The sequence below is a fragment of the Triturus cristatus genome, chromosome 3_2, assembly GCF_964204655.1.
Source record: "Triturus cristatus chromosome 3_2, aTriCri1.1, whole genome shotgun sequence".
In the NCBI taxonomy this organism is placed as follows: domain Eukaryota; kingdom Metazoa; phylum Chordata; class Amphibia; order Caudata; family Salamandridae; genus Triturus; species Triturus cristatus.
Genome location: NC_140584.1, coordinates 777,294,510 through 777,308,644, shown reverse-complemented (window position 1 = coordinate 777,308,644; position 14,135 = coordinate 777,294,510).

The window sequence follows — 14,135 nt, the reverse complement described above, 5'->3', positions numbered from 1 at the left end:
CACAACACCAGCCTTAGCCCCTTGAAGTGACAGTGAGGCAAAAATTATGCAGCATGGTAAGCAACAACAATGAACTAACAGGCACATGCATCAAACCTTTTTGCGATCGCAAACGGTGCGAATCGCAAAAATTGGCCGTTTGCGATCGCAAAATACCGTGTAGAAATGCATCAACTGGATATTTGCGAAAACCCAACTTTTCGCAAAAATAAGGAATCGCAAAAAAGTCTGCAATTAAAATTGCAATTCGGTAGTAGCGTCTTCCAAATTGCGATTCGCAAACAAAGAATCGCAAAATGAATGCATGAAAAATCGCAAATTGCGATTTCCATGAAAATCACAATTTTGCGAGAGCAAAATAAGAAGGATCGTGTCAAGAATTCCTGTCATGCGAGGGGAGGAAAACGGTAACCAGCGAAAACGGACTACATCTCCCAGGATGCTTAGCGGTTGAGAGGTTATGTAAACAGGAGAGCGGTTACATAACTCAAGGAAAACACGCCCTTATGTAAACAGGAGAGCTGTTACATAACTCAAGGAAAACACGCCCTTATGTAAACAGGAGAGCTGTTACATAACTCAAGGAAAACACGCCCTTATGTAAACAGGAGAGCTGTTACATAACTCAAGGAAAACACGCCCTATAAAGGGAGGTACAACGCTGTCGGATATTGTGTTTACACCGACGTACCTGCTTAGTGAAGAGCAGTGTTCCGGAGTGGTGCTCCAGTAAGGCAAGAACGGAGGTAGGTCGAGTCGTTACTCCCTGGGCCGTGTCTTGCCCCATCGTCACCTGTGAAGGACCCGGAAGCTCTACCGGATAACCATTGAGCTTCGCTTTGTGACTCGGCTGAGTCAAAGCGCAGTGGCGCTTTTGCTGGTTGGAGTCGTAACTCCCAGCCCGACCAGAGATACAGGGACTGCCAGCTGTAACGCACACCAGGAGGTGTTTGCCGCGTTACAGACTCGGAAGTCCACGGGATCGATCGAGCGGCTGCTCTCGGTTCAGTCTTCTTTGCTTGTGATTGGGGTATCGGTGACGCATCACCAAGAGGTGACTCCGCGTCCCGGTGCAGTCTGAGGAAGAGGTTGAGCGGCTGCTCCCTTCAGGTAGAGACCCCGGCTGGGTGTTTCCCTGACTCCTCGATTCTCCCCAACACTCTTCGTGCCCCTCACAGCCTACCGATTGGCATTGTCGGCCATTTCATTTCTGCCCTCTGTTGGCATACGCCGGGATCGGCGTATATGCAGAGGACGGTTAGGACCATCCGTGCTGTGGGCTGGTAACGTACTTAGCCTGGAGGATTCCAGTGACTATAACCTTTGTTTATTCCTTGTATTATTTTTGCCTTCAGTAGAAATAACTAAACCTTCACAAGTGGTTGCGTTCTCATTATCGTGTCTGTTAAACGATCCTGAGACGTTCAGGGCGTTACAAAATATCCGACCGTCCTAACACTAACTGTCTCCCGGTCGATAACAGACATGGCAACACTTGATGATGTGCTGGCTGCTTTAGCGACCGTGCAAATTGAATTGGCTGCCTCCAGGCAAGAAACAGCCGATGTAAAAGCCAGACTGGATGCTATCCAATTGGACCCGCTCACGCCCAGCACCTCCCTCACGAACCAGACCCCTGCGGTAGTAGTGGAAATGCCGGTAGCCGTCCCCTTGGCAACACCAGAGAGGTACAGTGGGGATCCTAACACAGTGCAGGTATTCCTCACACAAGTGGCGCTACATTTATCGTGCAAACCAAGGGCGTTCCCCACGAGTCAGGCTCGTGTGGCTTTCCTTATATCCTATTTGGCTGGAAACGCGGCACAATGGGCCGTACCTCTGGTGAGCAGGGACGACCCCATCTTATGTGATTGGGGTGCTTTTCGCGAGGAATTCCTGAAGGTCTTCGACAGAAGGGCTGACTCGTACACAGCTCCTAAAGAATGTGGTACGACTGTATGGATTACCTGGGGTGATCGTGTCGGACCGGGGGTCGCAGTTTACTGCGCAATTCTGGAAGACTTGGTGCACTGCGCTGCAAGTTAAGACCGCCCTGTCCACCAGCTACCACCCTCAAACGGACGGCCAAACCGAGCGCCTGAACCAAACGCTCAAACAGTATCTGCGATGTTTTGTGGACCAGGGCAGGGAAGAATGGGTCGACTTGCTATGGGTTGCAGAGATAAGCCTATAACAACACCACTCACAGCTCCACACAGTCATCTCCGTTCTATAGCAACTATGGCCAACATCCCAGGTTCTTGCCATTTCTACATCCGTTCAGAGAGGACAGGATTCCCGCCACAGCGGACAGGGTGGCACACATAAAAGACACGTTGATGCACTCAAGGGCTGTCCTAATAGAGGCCAAGAGAAGATACAAGGCTGCGGCAGACAGGAAGAGAAGGCCCGGGCCACTGTACCGCACTGGAGACTACGTCTGGATATCCACAAGAAACATGAGGTTTCGAAAGAACAGTGTGTTCCATCCCAAGTACATGGGCCCCTATCGAATTACCAAGTGTATGGGTCCCGTGAACGTGAAGGTGTGCTTGCCCCAGTCATTGCGGATACACCCTGTCTTTCATGTATCATTGCTCAAACCAGCACCCTCCAAGCCGTCTGGGACACCTAGGCCGGTATGCGTGGAGTCGGAGGTGGAGTATGAAGTGTCGGGCATACGGGCGTCCAAATGGCGCAGGGGGAAGCTGTGGTACCTGGTTGCGTGGAAAGGCTATGGCCCGGAGGAGCAGTCATGGGAACCGGCTGAAGGGGTTCATGCTCCGCGCTTGGTCTCCTTGTTCCATCGGCGTTTTCCTGCCAGCGCTGGACCCGTGGGGAGCCACTGAGAGGGAGGATGTACTGTCAAGAATTCCTGTCATGCGAGGGGAGGAAAACGGTAACCAGCGAAAACGGACTACATCTCCCAGGATGCTTAGCGGTTGAGAGGTTATGTAAACAGGAGAGCGGTTACATAACTCAAGGAAAACACGCCCTTATGTAAACAGGAGAGCTGTTACATAACTCAAGGAAAACACGCCCTTATGTAAACAGGAGAGCTGTTACATAACTCAAGGAAAACACGCCCTTATGTAAACAGGAGAGCTGTTACATAACTCAAGGAAAACACGCCCTTATGTAAACAGGAGAGCTGTTACATAACTCAAGGAAAACACGCCCTATAAAGGGAGGAACCGGGAGGTACAACGCTGTCGGATATTGTGTTTACACCGACGTACCTGCTTAGTGAAGAGCAGTGTTCCGGAGTGGTGCTCCAGTAAGGTAAGAACGGAGGTAGGTCGAGTCGTTACTCCCTGGGCCGTGTCTTGCCCCATCGTCACCTGTGAAGGACCCGGAAGCTCTACCGGATAACCATTGAGCTTCGCTTTGTGACTCGGCTGAGTCAAAGCGCAGTGGCGCTTTTGCTGGTTGGAGTCGTAACTCCCAGCCCGACCAGAGATACAGGGACTGCCAGCTGTAACGCACACCAGGAGGTGTTTGCCGCGTTACAGACTCGGAAGTCCACGGGATCGATCGAGCGGCTGCTCTCGGTTCAGTCTTCTTTGCTTGTGATTGGGGTATCGGTGACGCATCACCAAGAGGTGACTCCGCGTCCCGGTGCAGTCTGAGGAAGAGGTTGAGCGGCTGCTCCCTTCAGGTAGAGACCCCGGCTGGGTGTTTCCATGACTCCTCGATTCTCCCCAACACTCTTCGTGCCCCTCACAGCCTACCGATTGGCATTGTCGGCCATTTCATTTCTGCCCTCTGTTGGCATACGCCGGGATCGGCGTATATGCAGAGGACGGTTAGGACCATCCGTGCTGTGGGCTGGTAACGTACTTAGCCTGGAGGATTCCAGTGACTATAACCTTTGTTTATTCCTTGTATTATTTTTGCCTTCATTAAAATAACTAAACCTTCACAAGTGGTTGCGTTCTCATTATCGTGTCTGTTAAACGATCCTGAGACGTTCAGGGCGTTACAGATCCCAACCAGGTGGTAATCATGAGTGCTAATCAGAGACAGCTGAAAACCCATTTAAACACAGCCAGAATGAGCTAGCACTTTTCACAATGGCAGGGATTTACCTGATGGCGAGGAGGATGAGGCTGCAGGCTACCGGACAGAGACGGAGGCGAATAAATGAGCGCATTTTCAGAGTCCGCATAACTTTGCTAGGACAGCAAGAGGATGAGATATACGATAAGTATCGATAAGTATAGGCTCAATGCAGCAATGATCCATGATCTAATCAATGAATTGGACCCCATTCTGCAACGACAGACACGTAGGACCAATGCTATCCCAACGCATGTGCAGGTCCTATGTTGCCTACACCTACTGGCATCAGGCAGTTTTCAGGGGGTCATTGCTGTAGCGGGAGGTGTGTCACAAAGCGCACTTTCAAGAATATTCAAAGCATTCCTTGATGCCAGGATGGCCTTGATCGGGTCTCACATCAAGTTTCCTACCACCGCGCTTGACCTTGCAAAAACAAAACAGGAGTTCTACCAGATAGCTCACTTCCCACATGTTTTGGGTTGTATTGATTGCACCCACGTGGCAATATGTCCCCCTGCAGCACAGGAATATTTATATAGAAATAGGAAATGTTACCATTCCCTCAATATTCTGGTGGTTTGCAAAAAACATCATCACTGACATAGTTGCGCAATTTCCCGGGAGTGCACATGATTCTTATATTTTCAGGCAAAGTGGCATCCACACCCGTCTTGTCAGGGGAGAATTTGGAGAGGGACATCTGCTTGGTAAATATGTGTAATTGTTTCTCACTGTCATTGTACGTATGTCAATGTCAAACTGCCACTGACCCTTTCCTTCCTTACATGTAGGTGACAGCGCATACGCCTTGCGTAATTACCTCATGACGCCTTACCTCAATCCCACAACTGCCAATCAACAGAGGTACAATGCAGCACATATTTCAACAAGGAACATCATAGAGAGCACATTTGGCCTGCTGAAGAGCCGATTCAGATGTCTACATAAGACCGGTGGAGCACTGCAGTACAACCCTGAACAATGCTGCAAGATAGTAGCAGCATGTGCCATGCTGCACAATATTGCGACAAAGGGAGGAATGGAAATCGAGGTGTCTTACAGCGATTCGGAGGATGGGAACCAGCAAGTGCCACACCACCATGCAGCACAAGGGGCAAACGCAGCAGAAGGGCGTAGGAGAAGATTGGACATCACACAAAGTTATTTCTGAGGTGAGTACTGATGACACAGAAACGTTATATTGCAATCAAAGTAATCTTTAATTAAATAAAAATGTCATGAGTGTTGAAGCACACTTTTAATCTGACCAGTGTAATGGACATAAGTGGTTTGCAAATGAAAATGTACTTGTAAGTCAGTAAAAAGTCAGATCCCAACAATGCTTACGTCACCATGGTGGAATGTACTTGTACATGCCAGTCTAGCGCTTTCTACCACGAACACCCAGACGCCTGTCAGAGCCAGCATGGTCATCCCCAATGTTGGAAGCGGCTGTGCTACTGCTGCGTGTGTTGTGTCTTCCTGCAGTGCCGACTGGAATTGCCAAACTACTTAGGCTTGAGGCACCCTCACTACCCTCTTCCGGCGTGGAAATGTTTGACGCAATTGTGGAAGCATTAAGCAATTCTACTGCATTGGTCACCTGGTCCAGTGCTTTAGCCACATCCCCGCTCCAATGGCACATTTCAGTTTGCATGGTCACAGACCTACGTGCCAGCAGTGCAGTTGTCGTGGCCAGCCTATTGTTTGATTTCGCAAACAGTTTGAGGTGCTGCATTAGTTCATGATGCTGTCTCTTCTGGAATACATTTCCCTCCTGCATCACCTTGCTCAGTTGCTGCAGACTTTCAGTTAGTACTGCTATGTTGCTTGCCATCTTGCCTATTTGGAATTGCACTGCACGTGTGTTTTTTGTCTGCAGGCGCTGCATACGGAGCATCTGTCACTCAAGACCACCCCAGACATCAATTGGTTGCTACTCCTGCTGTGTCCTGAGTGCTCTCCCTCTTCTACGCCGGACTCTGATATTGGTTCTGGGGACCTGTGGTTGTGGTTGTTGGATGGAAGTGGGCTGTCCATGGCTGGCACCTGGTGTTGCATCAGGCTCATCATCACACTCCATGGTGACTAGGGATGGAACAGTTGCCCTGCGTGAGTTTGTGGCACATGATGGATTTATTTGCACCACGGGTGTGTCCATATGTTCACCTGCGCTGGTGTCCTGCATGTCTGGGGAATCGCTATCCACAGCTTCTACACGTTGAGCATCTGTGAGGTGAATCAGTGCAAAACTGCATTATTTAATGTCTGTGATCAATATGTCACAGTAATACATTTTTGACTTTGTTAATGAATTTATAATCTATTAAACTATTTTGGGTTGTTCCTCTGAGATTTGTCATTGTAACTGCTTGACCTGACTACATCTCCCATAATGCACCTCCCCTAATGAATACATTGTGTACTGGATGTTCAAAGTGTGCACTTGGGCTGTACTGTGGTCATGTTCTACCTTTAAATTTTGGAATAATGGTAACATGCATTCATCTTACCTTCAGATGTGTTTGCTGCTCCGGACGTGTCAAGCTGGGTCACACCTACAACAGCTTCTGGCTGGATGGTGGATTCCACCAAGTCCTCCATGGGAGTGTTCCCAGTGTCTCTTGGTGTTCCCCCTCCTGTCTTTTTCGCCTCCTTGAGCCGGTCAGCCATGCGCACCTTAGCCCGACTGCGCAAGTCGTACTATCGTTTTTTCAGCTCTTCAATGGTGCGGTGTGTCACCCCAATGGCATTGACCCTGTTTTGGATCCGGAGCCAGATTTTCCTTTTCTCCTGCTCTGCCACTTTTAATGATGCCTTTCCAAACAGCTTATCATGGCTGTGGACTACTCCCTCAATGAGGGTGTCAATTTCTTTTTCTGCAAACTTTATTTTGCGCTTCCTGCCTGTTTGGCTCTCCTCTGCTGTTTGTGAGGCTTCCATTTGGTTGAGGAAGTTTTTCTAATGTCTCTGTCCCACTCCTGTTCAGCTCCCAGAGCCAGCTCCTTCCTCTCCCTGAGACTGTACACTGGAAATGAGGCTGGAGCTGCTCACTTCCTGGTTGTGATGTCGTCAGGATGCATCAAAATGCGACTTCGGTAATTGCGATTTCGCAAATAGCGAAATCGCTATTAGCGAGTTCGCAATTACCGGACTCGCTATTATATTTGCGATTTTTAGCGATTCTTTATTTTCTCGCAATTTTTTAGGTGCATCGCGTTTTGCGAGTCTTTATTTGCGATTCCTTAAAAATCGCAATTAAGAACACGCAATTTTTCTATTTGATGCATGTGCCTGTTTGAATCGTATGGGTTACATATATGAGAACAAGATCCGCTAGCCCTGGTAGAGCTCAAGTACAGAACAGTAGCAAATCGCTGGGCTGCTGGAACGGTAGATGCACTGAGAGAGTTTAAGGTAGGAGTTTGCACATTAGGAAAGTCTTTGCTTCCTTTTTGAATCTTGACAGAGATGGTATTCTTCTGATGTTGGGCAGCAGCGAGTTCCAGATTCTGGGTGCAGCCCCAGAGAAAGCTCTGCTGTATGTTTTTTTCTTTCCGGAAGAGGAGTGGTTTCAGCACAAAATCCCTGGCACACCAGGAGTGTTTGACTCCTCCAGAAACCACAATTTTCTGAGCAAGATATGCAGGAGACTTAGAGTGTACCACTTTGTGAGTGATACAGGCTAGTTTGAGTTGGATCCTGGCTTCGTACGGAAGCCAGTTCAGCGCTTCAGGTGCGGTGAAATGTGGTTGAATGTTTTTGAGCCTGTTATGAGTTGTGAGGCTGCGTTAAGACAGGCTTTTAGGAGAGCCGTTGAGATCTTGGGGAGGCCAGGTAAGGTTGTGCATCCATATTAGATCCTAGAGACAATTAATGCCTGTACTCCCATTTTCAGGTCTGAAGTATCTAGGAATGGTTTAAGATTTGTCAGGTAGCTCAGGTGAAACCTGGCATTTTTGGCAAGTTTTTTGATGTGGGCTCACTTATTCAGGTTTTTGTCCAGAGGGATTCCTACTAATTTGGCTGAGTCCACTATGGTTGGGGTGCAGTTCAGCGCGGTGATCGAGTTGGTCCATTCAAGTATGTCAGGGGAGCTTTTCGGAGGGGAAATTAGTAGGAATTCATTTTTCTGCACATTAAGTTTGAGCTGGTTGCTAGCAAGCCATTAAACAGTCAGCTTTAGAGCCTTGCTTATTGTTTTGAACTCCTCTAGGGATGAAATTTTGATGTGATCTGAGTGTCGTCTGCGTACATGGGGAAAGATATGTTGGCGATTCAAAGAATTTCGGTTAATGGTTCCAAATAGAAGTTAAAAAGAGTTGGGAAGAGAGTTGAGCCTTGGGGGACACCAATCGTAATCAGGAAAGGGGAGGATATTGCCTTGGTCTAGAGCTTGGAGGGGGTCATCTACTTTATGGAGAATAGTAGTTTCAGTACTGTGATCTGGCCTGAAACCAGATTGGCATTTGTCTAGCAGGTTGAATGTGATGATGTGTTAGCTGAGTTGTTGTTTCACACAATTCTCAAGTAATTTTGGTAGTAGAGGAATATTAGATATTGCTCTGAAATTGTCTGATTCAGCAGGATTCAGTGTGGGTTTCTTTAAAATGGGGATGACGACATTTTTCAGAGAATTTCTGAGAATGCGCCGCTAGAGGAAACCATACTCTATCACATAACGCACCTTAGCAGGTGCGCCACATAGATGGTTTCTAATACATCCAGTTTTAGACCACTCTTTTTAATTATGACACACATAAGGTCTTGAAGAACGCCAGCCCAGTAGTGAGAGTCTGGCTGAAACATGTTGACCACAGAGGATATTGGAGCCTAATTACCTCCACACATATCCACCTCTCGTTTTTAACTACTGCTGAGGGCCATACATTAAAGTAGCAATGTGTTGTCAATTGGGACCCTACATACAGTGTTTTAAATCACATTCATTTCACCTTCACTGCACACTCACTGCACAAAACCAGCTCCGCTGTATCCAGGTGTTAAAGCACACCCAAGGTGCACACGGTACCTTGGATTGGACCCGATGATGAAGCATGTCACCAACTAGGTTGGTGAGTGAGGGTCTTCTTAAACAACAAATGTGTTGTCTCGCAAACATACACCAGGAGCTTCTACATGGTAGCTATTTCCCTTTGATATATGCATATACCCCAGGGGAAGTGAACTGGCTCCAACCTTTTCCTCTCTCTTCATTTTGATTTTGATCATGAGTGTGTCGAACGCCAATGAGAGATCCAAAAGAACTAAGAGACATGTTTGCTCTTGGTCTAGAGCTTGGGCGGGAGGGGGGGTTATCTACTATATGGAGAATAGTAGTTTCAGTACTGTGATCTGGCCTGAAACCAGATTGGCATTTGTCTAGCAGGTTGAATGTGATGATGTGTTGTCTGAGTTGTTGTTGCACACCATTCTCAAGTAATTTCGCTAGTAGAGGAATATTAGATATTGGTCTGAAATTGTCCGATTCAGCAGGATTCAGTGTGGGTTTCTTTAAAATGGGGATGACTTGACCAGCTTTTAGAGAGTCTGGTATGGACCCTTGCATTAGGGGAGCGTTGATTATTGTGGTCAAGATGGGTATGATAAATTGTTTGGCTGCGGATAAGCAGTTGGATGGGAGCGGGTCATTGTAGTGGTTGTTCGTTTTTATGGACGAAAGAGTTTTTGAATGGTATGGTCGTCATATAAGTTGAAGGTAGTCCAGTGGGCTTGGTTTTTGGGTCCACCTGTAGGGACTGTTTAGCGACTTTTGGGGGTGTCACCCTGGGATGTGAGCAGACGCTAGCATCAGAATTCAACTTGTTTTCCAGAGAGTTGATTTTGGCCAAGAAGGAGGTGAACTCATCATAGCTTATTAGGGATTTTGTTGTTTCTTTAGAGGTTTTTGTCAGTTTGTTCGATTGCTGTTTTACCATTTGAAAGAGCTTTCGAGGTCTGTTCTTAGCGTTCTCCAGTTCCAACCAAAATAATTCTTTTTTTGATTTGAGAATGCTTTTATTGTACGCATTTCTGGTCTTTCTAAGAAGTTTTAGCTGGGGGAGGAGGGGTGTTGTCTCCAATTCCTTTCTGTTAGTCGAATTTTTCTCCTTTTGTTGTTTAGGGACCCATTGAACCAGGGATTTTTGTTTTTAACCTGAGTTCTTTTGAGTTTTAACGGGGCTAGTGAATCAATTATATCAGACATTGTTGAGTTGTAGTAGTCTGTAAGTTCACAGACATTGGATAGCTTGGGGGAGTGGGAGATCCAACTCGCATTGTGCTACCAGCTTCTCATAGTCTAGGCTTTTAGTGTCCTGGAGCCATAGTTTTGGTTTCACTAATTGCACTGATCTTTTCTTAGGCACGCCTGGTATTTGGAAGGAAATAGCATGGTGATCTGACCAGTCACAAGGAACAATTGAAGTTAGCCTGATCACATTTCCTTTGAGATGCTCCAGTCCAGTGTGGAGCCTTTCGAGTGAGTTGGTAGAGCGCAGACTTGAGTAAGTGATTGGTCAGCTAGGAAGTCTTTAAGGATGTTGACCTGAACATCATTGAGGTCATTCCAATGAAGATTAAAGTCTACTAAGAATATATCATTGGAGGGGGGGAGGCGTTTGCTGTAATGATTTCCATGAGGTGGTCTATGAATGGGTCATTCTTATCCGGAGGGTGGTTGAAGGTGTGCAATTTGCACAATTGGTTAGAGTTGTTACTTATGGAGAGAGCGAGATATTCGCAGGAGTCAAGCGGGTCGGAGCAGAGCTTGGTAACGGAGAGGTCAGAGCGCTGGATGCAAGCGATACCTCCCGCTTTTTTATTTGTCTGTCTAGACTTACGATGTTGTAGTTTGGAGGAACCAATAGATCCATGCAGGGCGATGATGCTTCGTTGAGCCATGATTCGCTTAAGATTGCCACGTCAATTTCTTGACTCAGGATGCGTTCTGCAATGTCAGAGGCATGCTTCACTGCTGATGAGCAGTTAAGTAGGAGACCAGAGAGCGGAGACATGGAGGTTTCATCCTGTGATAGATAGTTAAGTTGTTTGCAAGGGCTATAGTGTCTATTAGCCAGCGACAAGGGTTGATGGTAAAGTTAAATTTGGGGGTTGAGTACTGAATTTTGACTAAGCTTGATTTTAGAGAGAGAGTGTTCAGAAAGGAGTAGAAGGTTCCACAATTAGAGAATCGCGTTAATGATGCTCTGAGCTAGGCTGGCTGTTCGGAGGTTCAGAGCTTCAAGGTCCGTTAGCATGGGCAGTACTAGAGGCGAAGGGACAAGGGAATCCGGGCTTGGTGTGTCAAAATCGGGATCCTGATAAGGGCATTGGAGTTCGAGCTCCCAATGGCTGTATTTCTGTGTGGAGAGGTGAGCAGAGGGCTTGTTTGGCTAAGCAGGGTGGTCAAGAGTCTTTTGGGGGGGGGGGTAGGCGATGAGTTCTGGATGGTCTGAGTGCTTTCCGCTAAGGATGTGGGATGGAGACGATCATTGGATGGTAGGGTTATAGGCATAGCCTTTTTGTGAGATTGAGGTGGTGGGGTAGGTGGTACTCTATTGGATTTAGGGGAGAAGCTGCCATGAGCCAAGTGCTGAAGGGACATCACATTGGGGAGATTAGTGCCAGGGCTTTTGGCTTTGGTAGATGTGAGCGGGAGGCCCTTACCCCACAGAACTAACTTTGAGCTGTAGCAGACACTGCTCCGACATGCGTTAAGTGGAGACAGGAGGCGGTGGGGGTGCATTATGGATGGAGGAAAGCACCTGCTCTTTTAGGGTGGGGAAATGGACATCACATTAATTGAGATCCTAGTGAGGAGCTTGGATTAGTACAGTGACAATTTTATAGATTGTGACGTTAAGGTCAGCTCTTAGGTAAGGGAGCGATCATAATTTTGGTGCCATAAGGAATGTTTCTGGTTTCAATAACGTTTTGTAGGTTTATTATGGCTGCTCGCCGTAGTGCTGTTTTTCTGGTGCAGAATATTAGATAATTTACAATGATGCCCTTTTCCATGTTGTAGGATGGGCCGGAGATCAGAGTCTCTGGGTGTCTTCTCAGGAGACTGTGTTTGAAGGCTTTTGAGGTGGACTTGAATAGGTTGGGTGGTACGAGATGGTGTAGGAGTTACGTCCTGCAGCTTTTAGGGATGCTTCTGCCATACTGGTGGGAGTGATTCTAAGATGGTTGAAAGGATAATTTCTATCCGCTTTCTCAGTCAATATTCCTGGACAGAGGAGATTGTGCGAGAGTTATGCAGACTAGATAGATCTGTCCGCTATCACCTTAACTTTCCTAGACCACTGGTCGGGATGTCCAAATGCAGTGTGAAGAGGTGGTGGGTGCGTTCATCAGAGAGTAGAACTAGGAGTAGTGAGGTTGCTATTCTGGTGAATTCCCTACCTGTGTTGTAGGAGGTTATCAAGCGGTCACTATGTTATGTAGGGTAGATTTATAGATACAGTAGTATTTTTGTAAAAAAAAACTATATTGATTTTCTTCAAGGGTCCGAGGTGAAAGGACCTCAATACCAGACCCAACGCCCTCTATCCTATATATATGAGGGCATTTAAAGATGGCCCCTTCTTTGTAAGACAGTTTCTAAGGTCATATGTAGCTAGGGCCTCTTTCCATCCTTGCTGCTGGCTAACCCGGCGAAAGGGAAAAAGGAATCATTCAGGGACAAAATGAAGCCACGCATTTAAAGTCTGATGTACTTCCAGTCATATCATTCAGCTGATTTTGAGTTGCCCCGAGTTAAATTCACAGATGTGTTTGTTTGAATAGTAGGGGTATTGTGAAGCCCGCTACCCATTTACCGTTTCAATTCTAAATTAGGCACATACAAAGACCTCAGTGGCGTAAGGAAACTTGTCTCCAAATTAGTCTCCAAATGAGTGTCTGAGGCTCAAACTGGGAGCGAGCAGGCAGGCGGGACCACAGACGGGGAGCACAGCTCGCCTCCAGGTTGGATCCGGTAGGGAAAAACGTGGCACCGGGCGTTGGCCTCCAGGCCCAGCAGAAGGCAAGTGCAGAGTTTCCAAGGTCCAGGGGTCCCAGTTCCAGATAGAATTGCCCAATGTATATATAGGTTATTTTTTAGAGGAGATTGACTCGAGGCACTGGACCTCTATGGTCTCAAGAGAAAGTACATAGGTAGGGTTATGAGTCAGTAACTCCTCCTCAATTTGTTTGGTGTAAAGAATAGTCAGAGTACTTTGGTAAGTACACAAGTTTGTTTTATTTGTTATAGAATAAAGAGTTCTTTTTCCAAATAATCCAACATAGGAGTTACATCCTTGGTTATTTTTTTTGTCTTTATTTCTTTCTTCACACTGAAAAAGAGCTATCAGCCGACACGTGTTTCGCCCGATGGCTAGAATTGGGCCAGGGATTTTTCAAGGCTTATGTTTCGAGGTAGTAGCATGTCATATTAACAATGAAGATTTGTATTCAGTAGTTCTTCACAATAAAACAAAACAATTTTTTAATCTGTCTCAGAAGATCGTAGTCCGGGGGTAATCCCGACGCGGTGCTTCCCACTGGAGTATCCTGCAGAAGGCAAGCTCAGGGCAATATCCCACAGGTCTTAGGCAGAAGGCGGTCGGTGGCCTCATGCGTGAAGGCCAACCAGGAAAAACAAGAAGCCGCCCCTCCGCAGAGTCTGCAGACAGCTCACCACAGGACAGCACTCAGCAGGCCCGAGGCCTCAAGCAGGAAGCATGGCCCGTTTCAGGGCCGCACCCTACCAAGGAAATCGAGAGACTACCCCACGGCAGAGTCTGCAGGCAGCCGACCAGGCTGTGCGATGGCCGGCGGTCACAGGAGCACTCACCTGGTCCTAAGCATCCTTGTTCCTCCGCAGCAGTCGAGACAACTCTGTCAGCCCAACGCCACTGGGGAGTTCCGACGGTCCGAGCTTCACCTGTCTCCGAGGTCGCACAACACAGCAGCCGACGATGATGCAGCGGAGGCGATCTCATACAGTCCCGGCATACCCAGAAGGTGAGTCAGAACAAATACTCAGCAGCGTTGAAATTGTAGGGAGAGAGTTGCAGTGAGAGCCAGGG